Consider the following 14,321-nt stretch of genomic DNA (forward strand, 5'->3'; position numbering starts at 1 on the left):
ACGTGTAGGTGGCAGATAACATCAGCAAGAAATATGAAACTAAACCGCCTACCAGATGGAAGGAAACAACATTCGATTGCGCACGCCTTTTCGAATCAAACATCATCTCAAGACCTATAAAGGAAACGAAGTTTGGCACCTTGCTGGTGTTTGGGAAGGGTGCGTTCTAATTCATATTTAAGTGCTTACTTCTCGCAGTCATTTTAACGTATCGAGCCTATAATACCCCCAACTGTAGCACGCCATATACGGAAGCGATCTGATAGGGCCGGGCTCCATCGCCAACTGCAGGAGCTTCTGCTCTCACAAATCGGCTAGGAAGAACGTGGTTTGCTCTTCGTAAGAAACTTGAAAGCAACGTCAGCGATGAGGTCAACAGAGGTGACAAATAAATGTTGCGAATCAAGATAATCGCGTCGTTGCAGTAATTGTTATACTGAATGCACAGGACATTTCTCATTTGCATTAGACAACGCTACACGACGATTCGGTGCTTATTTCTGCAGTAAGTAAGTGGGCCGCCTACTTTCCCCCGATCGGATACCGACGTGGACGGATGCCATCATTAAATGATTCACGAGTGGGACTGCAGCAGGGCATTACAGCGTTAACACCAGCCACAGTACGATGCGTTTTCGAATCGACAAACGACTTCTTTCCGAAAGGTCTAGCGATGGACTCAGATTCCGAAGCATCAGACGAGGTGGCCGAGTGGTTAAGGCGTTGGACTGCTAATCCAATGTGCTCTGCACACGTGGGTTCGAATCCCATCCTCGTCGAAGAATTTTACGTAAGGCATCCATTTCGGATCCCGCCTTCTACATGCGAAACGCTACTCAGTAGCAACAGTGGAACGTGTAGGTGGCAGATAACATCAGCAAGAAATATGAAACTAAACCGCCTACCAGATGGAAGGAAACAACATTCGATTGCGCACGCCTTTTCGAATCAAACATCATCTCAAGACCTATAAAGGAAACGAAGTTTGGCACCTTGCTGGTGTTTGGGAAGGGTGCGTTCTAATTCATATTTAAGTGCTTACTTCTCGCAGTCATTTTAACGTATCGAGCCTATAATACCCCCAACTGTAGCACAAGTGTCGCCTTTCGACAGTTCGCTTTCCGTTCGGCCGCCATATACGGAAGCGATCTGATAGGGCCGGGCTCCATCGCCAACTGCAGGAGCTTCTGCTCTCACAAATCGGCTAGGAAGAACGTGGTTTGCTCTTCGTAAGAAACTTGAAAGCAACGTCAGCGATGAGGTCAACAGAGGTGACAAATAAATGTTGCGAATCAAGATAATCGCGTCGTTGCAGTAATTGTTATACTGAATGCACAGGACATTTCTCATTTGCATTAGACAACGCTACACGACGATTCGGTGCTTATTTCTGCAGTAAGTAAGTGGGCCGCCTACTTTCCCCCGATCGGATACCGACGTGGACGGATGCCATCATTAAATGATTCACGAGTGGGACTGCAGCAGGGCATTACAGCGTTAACACCAGCCACAGTACGATGCGTTTTCGAATCGACAAACGACTTCTTTCCGAAAGGTCTAGCGATGGACTCAGATTCCGAAGCATCAGACGAGGTGGCCGAGTGGTTAAGGCGTTGGACTGCTAATCCAATGTGCTCTGCACACGTGGGTTCGAATCCCATCCTCGTCGAAGAATTTTACGTAAGGCATCCATTTCGGATCCCGCCTTCTACATGCGAAACGCTACTCAGTAGCAACAGTGGAACGTGTAGGTGGCAGATAACATCAGCAAGAAATATGAAACTAAACCGCCTACCAGATGGAAGGAAACAACATTCGATTGCGCACGCCTTTTCGAATCAAACATCACCTCAAGACCTATAAAGGAAACGAAGTTTGGCACCTTGCTGGTGTTTGGGAAGGGTGCGTTCTAATTCATATTTAAGTGCTTACTTCTCGCAGTCATTTTAACGTATCGAGCCTATAATACCCCCAACTGTAGCACAAGTGTCGCCTTTCGACAGTTTGCTTTCCGTTCGGCCGCCATATACGGAAGCGATCTGATAGGGCCGGGCTCCATCGCCAACTGCAGGAGCTTCTGCTCTCACAAATCGGCTAGGAAGAACGTGGTTTGCTCTTCGTAAGAAACTTGAAAGCAACGTCAGCGATGAGGTCAACAGAGGTGACAAATAAATGTTGCGAATCAAGATAATCGCGTCGTTGCAGTAATTGTTATACTGAATGCACAGGACATTTCTCATTTGCATTAGACAACGCTACACGACGATTCGGTGCTTATTTCTGCAGTAAGTAAGTGGGCCGCCTACTTTCCCCCGATCGGATACCGACGTGGACGGATGCCATCATTAAATGATTCACGAGTGGGACTGCAGCAGGGCATTACAGCGTTAACACCAGCCACAGTACGATGCGTTTTCGAATCGACAAACGACTTCTTTCCGAAAGGTCTAGCGATGGACTCAGATTCCGAAGCATCAGACGAGGTGGCCGAGTGGTTAAGGCGTTGGACTGCTAATCCAATGTGCTCTGCACGCGTGGGTTCGAATCCCATCCTCGTCGAAGAATTTTACGTAAGGCATCCATTTCGGATCCCGCCTTCTACATGCGAAACGCTACTCAGTAGCAACAGTGGAACGTGTAGGTGGCAGATAACATCAGCAAGAAATATGAAACTAAACCGCCTACCAGATGGAAGGAAACAACATTCGATTGCGCACGCCTTTTCGAATCAAACATCATCTCAAGACCTATAAAGGAAACGAAGTTTGGCACCTTGCTGGTGTTTGGGAAGGGTGCGTTCTAATTCATATTTAAGTGCTTACTTCTCGCAGTCATTTTAACGTATCGAGCCTATAATACCCCCAACTGTAGCACGCCATATACGGAAGCGATCTGATAGGGCCGGGCTCCATCGCCAACTGCAGGAGCTTCTGCTCTCACAAATCGGCTAGGAAGAACGTGGTTTGCTCTTCGTAAGAAACTTGAAAGCAACGTCAGCGATGAGGTCAACAGAGGTGACAAATAAATGTTGCGAATCAAGATAATCGCGTCGTTGCAGTAATTGTTATACTGAATGCACAGGACATTTCTCATTTGCATTAGACAACGCTACACGACGATTCGGTGCTTATTTCTGCAGTAAGTAAGTGGGCCGCCTACTTTCCCCCGATCGGATACCGACGTGGACGGATGCCATCATTAAATGATTCACGAGTGGGACTGCAGCAGGGCATTACAGCGTTAACACCAGCCACAGTACGATGCGTTTTCGAATCGACAAACGACTTCTTTCCGAAAGGTCTAGCGATGGACTCAGATTCCGAAGCATCAGACGAGGTGGCCGAGTGGTTAAGGCGTTGGACTGCTAATCCAATGTGCTCTGCACACGTGGGTTCGAATCCCATCCTCGTCGAAGAATTTTACGTAAGGCATCCATTTCGGATCCCGCCTTCTACATGCGAAACGCTACTCAGTAGCAACAGTGGAACGTGTAGGTGGCAGATAACATCAGCAAGAAATATGAAACTAAACCGCCTACCAGATGGAAGGAAACAACATTCGATTGCGCACGCCTTTTCGAATCAAACATCATCTCAAGACCTATAAAGGAAACGAAGTTTGGCACCTTGCTGGTGTTTGGGAAGGGTGCGTTCTAATTCATATTTAAGTGCTTACTTCTCGCAGTCATTTTAACGTATCGAGCCTATAATACCCCCAACTGTAGCACAAGTGTCGCCTTTCGACAGTTCGCTTTCCGTTCGGCCGCCATATACGGAAGCGATCTGATAGGGCCGGGCTCCATCGCCAACTGCAGGAGCTTCTGCTCTCACAAATCGGCTAGGAAGAACGTGGTTTGCTCTTCGTAAGAAACTTGAAAGCAACGTCAGCGATGAGGTCAACAGAGGTGACAAATAAATGTTGCGAATCAAGATAATCGCGTCGTTGCAGTAATTGTTATACTGAATGCACAGGACATTTCTCATTTGCATTAGACAACGCTACACGACGATTCGGTGCTTATTTCTGCAGTAAGTAAGTGGGCCGCCTACTTTCCCCCGATCGGATACCGACGTGGACGGATGCCATCATTAAATGATTCACGAGTGGGACTGCAGCAGGGCATTACAGCGTTAACACCAGCCACAGTACGATGCGTTTTCGAATCGACAAACGACTTCTTTCCGAAAGGTCTAGCGATGGACTCAGATTCCGAAGCATCAGACGAGGTGGCCGAGTGGTTAAGGCGTTGGACTGCTAATCCAATGTGCTCTGCACACGTGGGTTCGAATCCCATCCTCGTCGAAGAATTTTACGTAAGGCATCCATTTCGGATCCCGCCTTCTACATGCGAAACGCTACTCAGTAGCAACAGTGGAACGTGTAGGTGGCAGATAACATCAGCAAGAAATATGAAACTAAACCGCCTACCAGATGGAAGGAAACAACATTCGATTGCGCACGCCTTTTCGAATCAAACATCACCTCAAGACCTATAAAGGAAACGAAGTTTGGCACCTTGCTGGTGTTTGGGAAGGGTGCGTTCTAATTCATATTTAAGTGCTTACTTCTCGCAGTCATTTTAACGTATCGAGCCTATAATACCCCCAACTGTAGCACAAGTGTCGCCTTTCGACAGTTTGCTTTCCGTTCGGCCGCCATATACGGAAGCGATCTGATAGGGCCGGGCTCCATCGCCAACTGCAGGAGCTTCTGCTCTCACAAATCGGCTAGGAAGAACGTGGTTTGCTCTTCGTAAGAAACTTGAAAGCAACGTCAGCGATGAGGTCAACAGAGGTGACAAATAAATGTTGCGAATCAAGATAATCGCGTCGTTGCAGTAATTGTTATACTGAATGCACAGGACATTTCTCATTTGCATTAGACAACGCTACACGACGATTCGGTGCTTATTTCTGCAGTAAGTAAGTGGGCCGCCTACTTTCCCCCGATCGGATACCGACGTGGACGGATGCCATCATTAAATGATTCACGAGTGGGACTGCAGCAGGGCATTACAGCGTTAACACCAGCCACAGTACGATGCGTTTTCGAATCGACAAACGACTTCTTTCCGAAAGGTCTAGCGATGGACTCAGATTCCGAAGCATCAGACGAGGTGGCCGAGTGGTTAAGGCGTTGGACTGCTAATCCAATGTGCTCTGCACGCGTGGGTTCGAATCCCATCCTCGTCGAAGAATTTTACGTAAGGCACCCATTTCGGATCCCGCCTTCTACATGCGAAACGCTACTCAGTAGCAACAGTGGAACGTGTAGGTGGCAGATAACATCAGCAAGAAATATGAAACTAAACCGCCTACCAGATGGAAGGAAACAACATTCGATTGCGCACGCCTTTTCGAATCAAACATCATCTCAAGACCTATAAAGGAAACGAAGTTTGGCACCTTGCTGGTGTTTGGGAAGGGTGCGTTCTAATTCATATTTAAGTGCTTACTTCTCGCAGTCATTTTAACGTATCGAGCCTATAATACCCCCAACTGTAGCACAACTGTCGCCTTTCGACAGTTTGCTTTCCGTTCGGCCGCCATATACGGAAGCGATCTGATAGGGCCGGGCTCCATCGCCAACTGCAGGAGCTTCTGCTCTCACAAATCGGCTAGGAAGAACGTGGTTTGCTCTTCGTAAGAAACTTGAAAGCAACGTCAGCGATGAGGTCAACAGAGGTGACAAATAAATGTTGCGAATCAAGATAATCGCGTCGTTGCAGTAATTGTTATACTGAATGCACAGGACATTTCTCATTTGCATTAGACAACGCTACACGACGATTCGGTGCTTATTTCTGCAGTAAGTAAGTGGGCCGCCTACTTTCCCCCGATCGGATACCGACGTGGACGGATGCCATCATTAAATGATTCACGAGTGGGACTGCAGCAGGGCATTACAGCGTTAACACCAGCCACAGTACGATGCGTTTTCGAATCGACAAACGACTTCTTTCCGAAAGGTCTAGCGATGGACTCAGATTCCGAAGCATCAGACGAGGTGGCCGAGTGGTTAAGGCGTTGGACTGCTAATCCAATGTGCTCTGCACACGTGGGTTCGAATCCCATCCTCGTCGAAGAATTTTACGTAAGGCATCCATTTCGGATCCCGCCTTCTACATGCGAAACGCTACTCAGTAGCAACAGTGGAACGTGTAGGTGGCAGATAACATCAGCAAGAAATATGAAACTAAACCGCCTACCAGATGGAAGGAAACAACATTCGATTGCGCACGCCTTTTCGAATCAAACATCATCTCAAGACCTATAAAGGAAACGAAGTTTGGCACCTTGCTGGTGTTTGGGAAGGGTGCGTTCTAATTCATATTTAAGTGCTTACTTCTCGCAGTCATTTTAACGTATCGAGCCTATAATACCCCCAACTGTAGCACAACTGTCGCCTTTCGACAGTTTGCTTTCCGTTCGGCCGCCATATACGGAAGCGATCTGATAGGGCCGGGCTCCATCGCCAACTGCAGGAGCTTCTGCTCTCACAAATCGGCTAGGAAGAACGTGGTTTGCTCTTCGTAAGAAACTTGAAAGCAACGTCAGCGATGAGGTCAACAGAGGTGACAAATAAATGTTGCGAATCAAGATAATCGCGTCGTTGCAGTAATTGTTATACTGAATGCACAGGACATTTCTCATTTGCATTAGACAACGCTACACGACGATTCGGTGCTTATTTCTGCAGTAAGTAAGTGGGCCGCCTACTTTCCCCCGATCGGATACCGACGTGGACGGATGCCATCATTAAATGATTCACGAGTGGGACTGCAGCAGGGCATTACAGCGTTAACACCAGCCACAGTACGATGCGTTTTCGAATCGACAAACGACTTCTTTCCGAAAGGTCTAGCGATGGACTCAGATTCCGAAGCATCAGACGAGGTGGCCGAGTGGTTAAGGCGTTGGACTGCTAATCCAATGTGCTCTGCACGCGTGGGTTCGAATCCCATCCTCGTCGAAGAATTTTACGTAAGGCATCCATTTCGGATCCCGCCTTCTACATGCGAAACGCTACTCAGTAGCAACAGTGGAACGTGTAGGTGGCAGATAACATCAGCAAGAAATATGAAACTAAACCGCCTACCAGATGGAAGGAAACAACATTCGATTGCGCACGCCTTTTCGAATCAAACATCACCTCAAGACCTATAAAGGAAACGAAGTTTGGCACCTTGCTGGTGTTTGGGAAGGGTGCGTTCTAATTCATATTTAAGTGCTTACTTCTCGCAGTCATTTTAACGTATCGAGCCTATAATACCCCCAACTGTAGCACAAGTGTCGCCTTTCGACAGTTCGCTTTCCGTTCGGCCGCCATATACGGAAGCGATCTGATAGGGCCGGGCTCCATCGCCAACTGCAGGAGCTTCTGCTCTCACAAATCGGCTAGGAAGAACGTGGTTTGCTCTTCGTAAGAAACTTGAAAGCAACGTCAGCGATGAGGTCAACAGAGGTGACAAATAAATGTTGCGAATCAAGATAATCGCGTCGTTGCAGTAATTGTTATACTGAATGCACAGGACATTTCTCATTTGCATTAGACAACGCTACACGACGATTCGGTGCTTATTTCTGCAGTAAGTAAGTGGGCCGCCTACTTTCCCCCGATCGGATACCGACGTGGACGGATGCCATCATTAAATGATTCACGAGTGGGACTGCAGCAGGGCATTACAGCGTTAACACCAGCCACAGTACGATGCGTTTTCGAATCGACAAACGACTTCTTTCCGAAAGGTCTAGCGATGGACTCAGATTCCGAAGCATCAGACGAGGTGGCCGAGTGGTTAAGGCGTTGGACTGCTAATCCAATGTGCTCTGCACGCGTGGGTTCGAATCCCATCCTCGTCGAAGAATTTTACGTAAGGCATCCATTTCGGATCCCGCCTTCTACATGCGAAACGCTACTCAGTAGCAACAGTGGAACGTGTAGGTGGCAGATAACATCAGCAAGAAATATGAAACTAAACCGCCTACCAGATGGAAGGAAACAACATTCGAATGCGCACGCCTTTTCGAATCAAACATCATCTCAAGACCTATAAAGGAAACGAAGTTTGGCACCTTGCTGGTGTTTGGGAAGGGTGCGTTCTAATTCATATTTAAGTGCTTACTTCTCGCAGTCATTTTAACGTATCGAGCCTATAATACCCCCAACTGTAGCACAAGTGTCGCCTTTCGACAGTTTGCTTTCCGTTCGGCCGCCATATACGGAAGCGATCTGATAGGGCCGGGCTCCATCGCCAACTGCAGGAGCTTCTGCTCTCACAAATCGGCTAGGAAGAACGTGGTTTGCTCTTCGTAAGAAACTTGAAAGCAACGTCAGCGATGAGGTCAACAGAGGTGACAAATAAATGTTGCGAATCAAGATAATCGCGTCGTTGCAGTAATTGTTATACTGAATGCACAGGACATTTCTCATTTGCATTAGACAACGCTACACGACGATTCGGTGCTTATTTCTGCAGTAAGTAAGTGGGCCGCCTACTTTCCCCCGATCGGATACCGACGTGGACGGATGCCATCATTAAATGATTCACGAGTGGGACTGCAGCAGGGCATTACAGCGTTAACACCAGCCACAGTACGATGCGTTTTCGAATCGACAAACGACTTCTTTCCGAAAGGTCTAGCGATGGACTCAGATTCCGAAGCATCAGACGAGGTGGCCGAGTGGTTAAGGCGTTGGACTGCTAATCCAAAGTGCTCTGCACGCGTGGGTTCGAATCCCATCCTCGTCGAAGAATTTTACGTAAGGCATCCATTTCGGATCCCGCCTTCTACATGCGAAACGCTACTCAGTAGCAACAGTGGAACGTGTAGGTGGCAGATAACATCAGCAAGAAATATGAAACTAAACCGCCTACCAGATGGAAGGAAACAACATTCGATTGCGCACGCCTTTTCGAATCAAACATCACCTCAAGACCTATAAAGGAAACGAAGTTTGGCACCTTGCTGGTGTTTGGGAAGGGTGCGTTCTAATTCATATTTAAGTGCTTACTTCTCGCAGTCATTTTAACGTATCGAGCCTATAATACCCCCAACTGTAGCACAAGTGTCGCCTTTCGACAGTTCGCTTTCCGTTCGGCCGCCATATACGGAAGCGATCTGATAGGGCCGGGCTCCATCGCCAACTGCAGGAGCTTCTGCTCTCACAAATCGGCTAGGAAGAACGTGGTTTGCTCTTCGTAAGAAACTTGAAAGCAACGTCAGCGATGAGGTCAACAGAGGTGACAAATAAATGTTGCGAATCAAGATAATCGCGTCGTTGCAGTAATTGTTATACTGAATGCACAGGACATTTCTCATTTGCATTAGACAACGCTACACGACGATTCGGTGCTTATTTCTGCAGTAAGTAAGTGGGCCGCCTACTTTCCCCCGATCGGATACCGACGTGGACGGATGCCATCATTAAATGATTCACGAGTGGGACTGCAGCAGGGCATTACAGCGTTAACACCAGCCACAGTACGATGCGTTTTCGAATCGACAAACGACTTCTTTCCGAAAGGTCTAGCGATGGACTCAGATTCCGAAGCATCAGACGAGGTGGCCGAGTGGTTAAGGCGTTGGACTGCTAATCCAATGTGCTCTGCACGCGTGGGTTCGAATCCCATCCTCGTCGAAGAATTTTACGTAAGGCATCCATTTCGGATCCCGCCTTCTACATGCGAAACGCTACTCAGTAGCAACAGTGGAACGTGTAGGTGGCAGATAACATCAGCAAGAAAAATGAAACTAAACCGCCTACCAGATGGAAGGAAACAACATTCGATTGCGCACGCCTTTTCGAATCAAACATCATCTCAAGACCTATAAAGGAAACGAAGTTTGGCACCTTGCTGGTGTTTGGGAAGGGTGCGTTCTAATTCATATTTAAGTGCTTACTTCTCGCAGTCATTTTAACGTATCGAGCCTATAATACCCCCAACTGTAGCACAACTGTCGCCTTTCGACAGTTTGCTTTCCGTTCGGCCGCCATATACGGAAGCGATCTGATAGGGCCGGGCTCCATCGCCAACTGCAGGAGCTTCTGCTCTCACAAATCGGCTAGGAAGAACGTGGTTTGCTCTTCGTAAGAAACTTGAAAGCAACGTCAGCGATGAGGTCAACAGAGGTGACAAATAAATGTTGCGAATCAAGATAATCGCGTCGTTGCAGTAATTGTTATACTGAATGCACAGGACATTTCTCATTTGCATTAGACAACGCTACACGACGATTCGGTGCTTATTTCTGCAGTAAGTAAGTGGGCCGCCTACTTTCCCCCGATCGGATACCGACGTGGACGGATGCCATCATTAAATGATTCACGAGTGGGACTGCAGCAGGGCATTACAGCGTTAACACCAGCCACAGTACGATGCGTTTTCGAATCGACAAACGACTTCTTTCCGAAAGGTCTAGCGATGGACTCAGATTCCGAAGCATCAGACGAGGTGGCCGAGTGGTTAAGGCGTTGGACTGCTAATCCAATGTGCTCTGCACGCGTGGGTTCGAATCCCATCCTCGTCGAAGAATTTTACGTAAGGCATCCATTTCGGATCCCGCCTTCTACATGCGAAACGCTACTCAGTAGCAACAGTGGAACGTGTAGGTGGCAGATAACATCAGCAAGAAATATGAAACTAAACCGCCTACCAGATGGAAGGAAACAACATTCGATTGCGCACGCCTTTTCGAATCAAACATCATCTCAAGACCTATAAAGGAAACGAAGTTTGGCACCTTGCTGGTGTTTGGGAAGGGTGCGTTCTAATTCATATTTAAGTGCTTACTTCTCGCAGTCATTTTAACGTATCGAGCCTATAATACCCCCAACTGTAGCACAACTGTCGCCTTTCGACAGTTTGCTTTCCGTTCGGCCGCCATATACGGAAGCGATCTGATAGGGCCGGGCTCCATCGCCAACTGCAGGAGCTTCTGCTCTCACAAATCGGCTAGGAAGAACGTGGTTTGCTCTTCGTAAGAAACTTGAAAGCAACGTCAGCGATGAGGTCAACAGAGGTGACAAATAAATGTTGCGAATCAAGATAATCGCGTCGTTGCAGTAATTGTTATACTGAATGCACAGGACATTTCTCATTTGCATTAGACAACGCTACACGACGATTCGGTGCTTATTTCTGCAGTAAGTAAGTGGGCCGCCTACTTTCCCCCGATCGGATACCGACGTGGACGGATGCCATCATTAAATGATTCACGAGTGGGACTGCAGCAGGGCATTACAGCGTTAACACCAGCCACAGTACGATGCGTTTTCGAATCGACAAACGACTTCTTTCCGAAAGGTCTAGCGATGGACTCAGATTCCGAAGCATCAGACGAGGTGGCCGAGTGGTTAAGGCGTTGGACTGCTAATCCAATGTGCTCTGCACGCGTGGGTTCGAATCCCATCCTCGTCGAAGAATTTTACGTAAGGCATCCATTTCGGATCCCGCCTTCTACATGCGAAACGCTACTCAGTAGCAACAGTGGAACGTGTAGGTGGCAGATAACATCAGCAAGAAATATGAAACTAAACCGCCTACCAGATGGAAGGAAACAACATTCGATTGCGCACGCCTTTTCGAATCAAACATCATCTCAAGACCTATAAAGGAAACGAAGTTTGGCACCTTGCTGGTGTTTGGGAAGGGTGCGTTCTAATTCATATTTAAGTGCTTACTTCTCGCAGTCATTTTAACGTATCGAGCCTATAATACCCCCAACTGTAGCACAACTGTCGCCTTTCGACAGTTTGCTTTCCGTTCGGCCGCCATATACGGAAGCGATCTGATAGGGCCAGGCTCCATCGCCAACTGCAGGAGCTTCTGCTCTCACAAATCGGCTAGGAAGAACGTGGTTTGCTCTTCGTAAGAAACTTGAAAGCAACGTCAGCGATGAGGTCAACAGAGGTGACAAATAAATGTTGCGAATCAAGATAATCGCGTCGTTGCAGTAATTGTTATACTGAATGCACAGGACATTTCTCATTTGCATTAGACAACGCTACACGACGATTCGGTGCTTATTTCTGCAGTAAGTAAGTGGGCCGCCTACTTTCCCCCGATCGGATACCGACGTGGACGGATGCCATCATTAAATGATTCACGAGTGGGACTGCAGCAGGGCATTACAGCGTTAACACCAGCCACAGTACGATGCGTTTTCGAATCGACAAACGACTTCTTTCCGAAAGGTCTAGCGATGGACTCAGATTCCGAAGCATCAGACGAGGTGGCCGAGTGGTTAAGGCGTTGGACTGCTAATCCAATGTGCTCTGCACGCGTGGGTTCGAATCCCATCCTCGTCGAAGAATTTTACGTAAGGCATCCATTTCGGATCCCGCCTTCTACATGCGAAACGCTACTCAGTAGCAACAGTGGAACGTGTAGGTGGCAGATAACATCAGCAAGAAATATGAAACTAAACCGCCTACCAGATGGAAGGAAACAACATTCGATTGCGCACGCCTTTTCGAATCAAACATCATCTCAAGACCTATAAAGGAAACGAAGTTTGGCACCTTGCTGGTGTTTGGGAAGGGTGCGTTCTAATTCATATTTAAGTGCTTACTTCTCGCAGTCATTTTAACGTATCGAGCCTATAATACCCCCAACTGTAGCACAAGTGTCGCCTTTCGACAGTTTGCTTTCCGTTCGGCCGCCATATACGGAAGCGATCTGATAGGGCCAGGCTCCATCGCCAACTGCAGGAGCTTCTGCTCTCACAAATCGGCTAGGAAGAACGTGGTTTGCTCTTCGTAAGAAACTTGAAAGCAACGTCAGCGATGAGGTCAACAGAGGTGACAAATAAATGTTGCGAATCAAGATAATCGCGTCGTTGCAGTAATTGTTATACTGAATGCACAGGACATTTCTCATTTGCATTAGACAACGCTACACGACGATTCGGTGCTTATTTCTGCAGTAAGTAAGTGGGCCGCCTACTTTCCCCCGATCGGATACCGACGTGGACGGATGCCATCATTAAATGATTCACGAGTGGGACTGCAGCAGGGCATTACAGCGTTAACACCAGCCACAGTACGATGCGTTTTCGAATCGACAAACGACTTCTTTCCGAAAGGTCTAGCGATGGACTCAGATTCCGAAGCATCAGACGAGGTGGCCGAGTGGTTAAGGCGTTGGACTGCTAATCCAATGTGCTCTGCACGCGTGGGTTCGAATCCCATCCTCGTCGAAGAATTTTACGTAAGGCATCCATTTCGGATCCCGCCTTCTACATGCGAAACGCTACTCAGTAGCAACAGTGGAACGTGTAGGTGGCAGATAACATCAGCAAGAAATATGAAACTAAACCGCCTACCAGATGGAAGGAAACAACATTCGATTGCGCACGCCTTTTCGAATCAAACATCATCTCAAGACCTATAAAGGAAACGAAGTTTGGCACCTTGCTGGTGTTTGGGAAGGGTGCGTTCTAATTCATATTTAAGTGCTTACTTCTCGCAGTCATTTTAACGTATCGAGCCTATAATACCCCCAACTGTAGCACAAGTGTCGCCTTTCGACAGTTTGCTTTCCGTTCGGCCGCCATATACGGAAGCGATCTGATAGGGCCAGGCTCCATCGCCAACTGCAGGAGCTTCTGCTCTCACAAATCGGCTAGGAAGAACGTGGTTTGCTCTTCGTAAGAAACTTGAAAGCAACGTCAGCGATGAGGTCAACAGAGGTGACAAATAAATGTTGCGAATCAAGATAATCGCGTCGTTGCAGTAATTGTTATACTGAATGCACAGGACATTTCTCATTTGCATTAGACAACGCTACACGACGATTCGGTGCTTATTTCTGCAGTAAGTAAGTGGGCCGCCTACTTTCCCCCGATCGGATACCGACGTGGACGGATGCCATCATTAAATGATTCACGAGTGGGACTGCAGCAGGGCATTACAGCGTTAACACCAGCCACAGTACGATGCGTTTTCGAATCGACAAACGACTTCTTTCCGAAAGGTCTAGCGATGGACTCAGATTCCGAAGCATCAGACGAGGTGGCCGAGTGGTTAAGGCGTTGGACTGCTAATCCAATGTGCTCTGCACGCGTGGGTTCGAATCCCATCCTCGTCGAAGAATTTTACGTAAGGCATCCATTTCGGATCCCGCCTTCTACATGCGAAACGCTACTCAGTAGCAACAGTGGAACGTGTAGGTGGCAGATAACATCAGCAAGAAATATGAAACTAAACCGCCTACCAGATGGAAGGAAACAACATTCGATTGCGCACGCCTTTTCGAATCAAACATCATCTCAAGACCTATAAAGGAAACGAAGTTTGGCACCTTGCTGGTGTTTGGG

At 47.7% G+C, this 14,321-nt stretch overlaps 16 non-coding genes across 16 annotated transcripts; all 16 read left to right on the top strand.

Annotated features, from left to right (window-relative positions):
• Nucleotides 1-697: 697 nt before the first annotated feature.
• Trnas-gcu (transfer RNA serine (anticodon GCU)) lies at nt 698-779 on the top strand. Its single transcript has one exon. It is a non-coding gene; the product is annotated as a tRNA-Ser (tRNA).
• An 808-nt stretch (nt 780-1,587) lies between these two features.
• Trnas-gcu (transfer RNA serine (anticodon GCU)) lies at nt 1,588-1,669 on the top strand. The gene has a single exon. It is a non-coding gene; the product is annotated as a tRNA-Ser (tRNA).
• Nucleotides 1,670-2,477: 808 nt separating this feature from the next.
• On the top strand, nt 2,478-2,559 carry Trnas-gcu (transfer RNA serine (anticodon GCU)). Its single transcript has one exon. It is a non-coding gene; the product is annotated as a tRNA-Ser (tRNA).
• Nucleotides 2,560-3,330: 771 nt separating this feature from the next.
• Nucleotides 3,331-3,412, top strand: Trnas-gcu (transfer RNA serine (anticodon GCU)). Its single transcript has one exon. It is a non-coding gene; the product is annotated as a tRNA-Ser (tRNA).
• Nucleotides 3,413-4,220: 808 nt separating this feature from the next.
• Nucleotides 4,221-4,302, top strand: Trnas-gcu (transfer RNA serine (anticodon GCU)). Its single transcript has one exon. It is a non-coding gene; the product is annotated as a tRNA-Ser (tRNA).
• An 808-nt stretch (nt 4,303-5,110) lies between these two features.
• Nucleotides 5,111-5,192, top strand: Trnas-gcu (transfer RNA serine (anticodon GCU)). The gene has a single exon. It is a non-coding gene; the product is annotated as a tRNA-Ser (tRNA).
• Nucleotides 5,193-6,000: 808 nt separating this feature from the next.
• Nucleotides 6,001-6,082, top strand: Trnas-gcu (transfer RNA serine (anticodon GCU)). The gene has a single exon. It is a non-coding gene; the product is annotated as a tRNA-Ser (tRNA).
• An 808-nt stretch (nt 6,083-6,890) lies between these two features.
• Trnas-gcu (transfer RNA serine (anticodon GCU)) lies at nt 6,891-6,972 on the top strand. The gene has a single exon. It is a non-coding gene; the product is annotated as a tRNA-Ser (tRNA).
• An 808-nt stretch (nt 6,973-7,780) lies between these two features.
• Nucleotides 7,781-7,862, top strand: Trnas-gcu (transfer RNA serine (anticodon GCU)). The gene has a single exon. It is a non-coding gene; the product is annotated as a tRNA-Ser (tRNA).
• Nucleotides 7,863-8,670: 808 nt separating this feature from the next.
• On the top strand, nt 8,671-8,752 carry Trnas-gcu (transfer RNA serine (anticodon GCU)). The gene has a single exon. It is a non-coding gene; the product is annotated as a tRNA-Ser (tRNA).
• An 808-nt stretch (nt 8,753-9,560) lies between these two features.
• On the top strand, nt 9,561-9,642 carry Trnas-gcu (transfer RNA serine (anticodon GCU)). Its single transcript has one exon. It is a non-coding gene; the product is annotated as a tRNA-Ser (tRNA).
• An 808-nt stretch (nt 9,643-10,450) lies between these two features.
• Trnas-gcu (transfer RNA serine (anticodon GCU)) lies at nt 10,451-10,532 on the top strand. Its single transcript has one exon. It is a non-coding gene; the product is annotated as a tRNA-Ser (tRNA).
• Nucleotides 10,533-11,340: 808 nt separating this feature from the next.
• On the top strand, nt 11,341-11,422 carry Trnas-gcu (transfer RNA serine (anticodon GCU)). The gene has a single exon. It is a non-coding gene; the product is annotated as a tRNA-Ser (tRNA).
• An 808-nt stretch (nt 11,423-12,230) lies between these two features.
• Trnas-gcu (transfer RNA serine (anticodon GCU)) lies at nt 12,231-12,312 on the top strand. The gene has a single exon. It is a non-coding gene; the product is annotated as a tRNA-Ser (tRNA).
• Nucleotides 12,313-13,120: 808 nt separating this feature from the next.
• On the top strand, nt 13,121-13,202 carry Trnas-gcu (transfer RNA serine (anticodon GCU)). Its single transcript has one exon. It is a non-coding gene; the product is annotated as a tRNA-Ser (tRNA).
• Nucleotides 13,203-14,010: 808 nt separating this feature from the next.
• Trnas-gcu (transfer RNA serine (anticodon GCU)) lies at nt 14,011-14,092 on the top strand. Its single transcript has one exon. It is a non-coding gene; the product is annotated as a tRNA-Ser (tRNA).
• Nucleotides 14,093-14,321: the final 229 nt, after the last annotated feature.

The sequence above is a fragment of the Schistocerca nitens genome, chromosome 2 (assembly GCF_023898315.1).
Source record: "Schistocerca nitens isolate TAMUIC-IGC-003100 chromosome 2, iqSchNite1.1, whole genome shotgun sequence".
NCBI lineage: Eukaryota > Metazoa > Arthropoda > Insecta > Orthoptera > Acrididae > Schistocerca > Schistocerca nitens.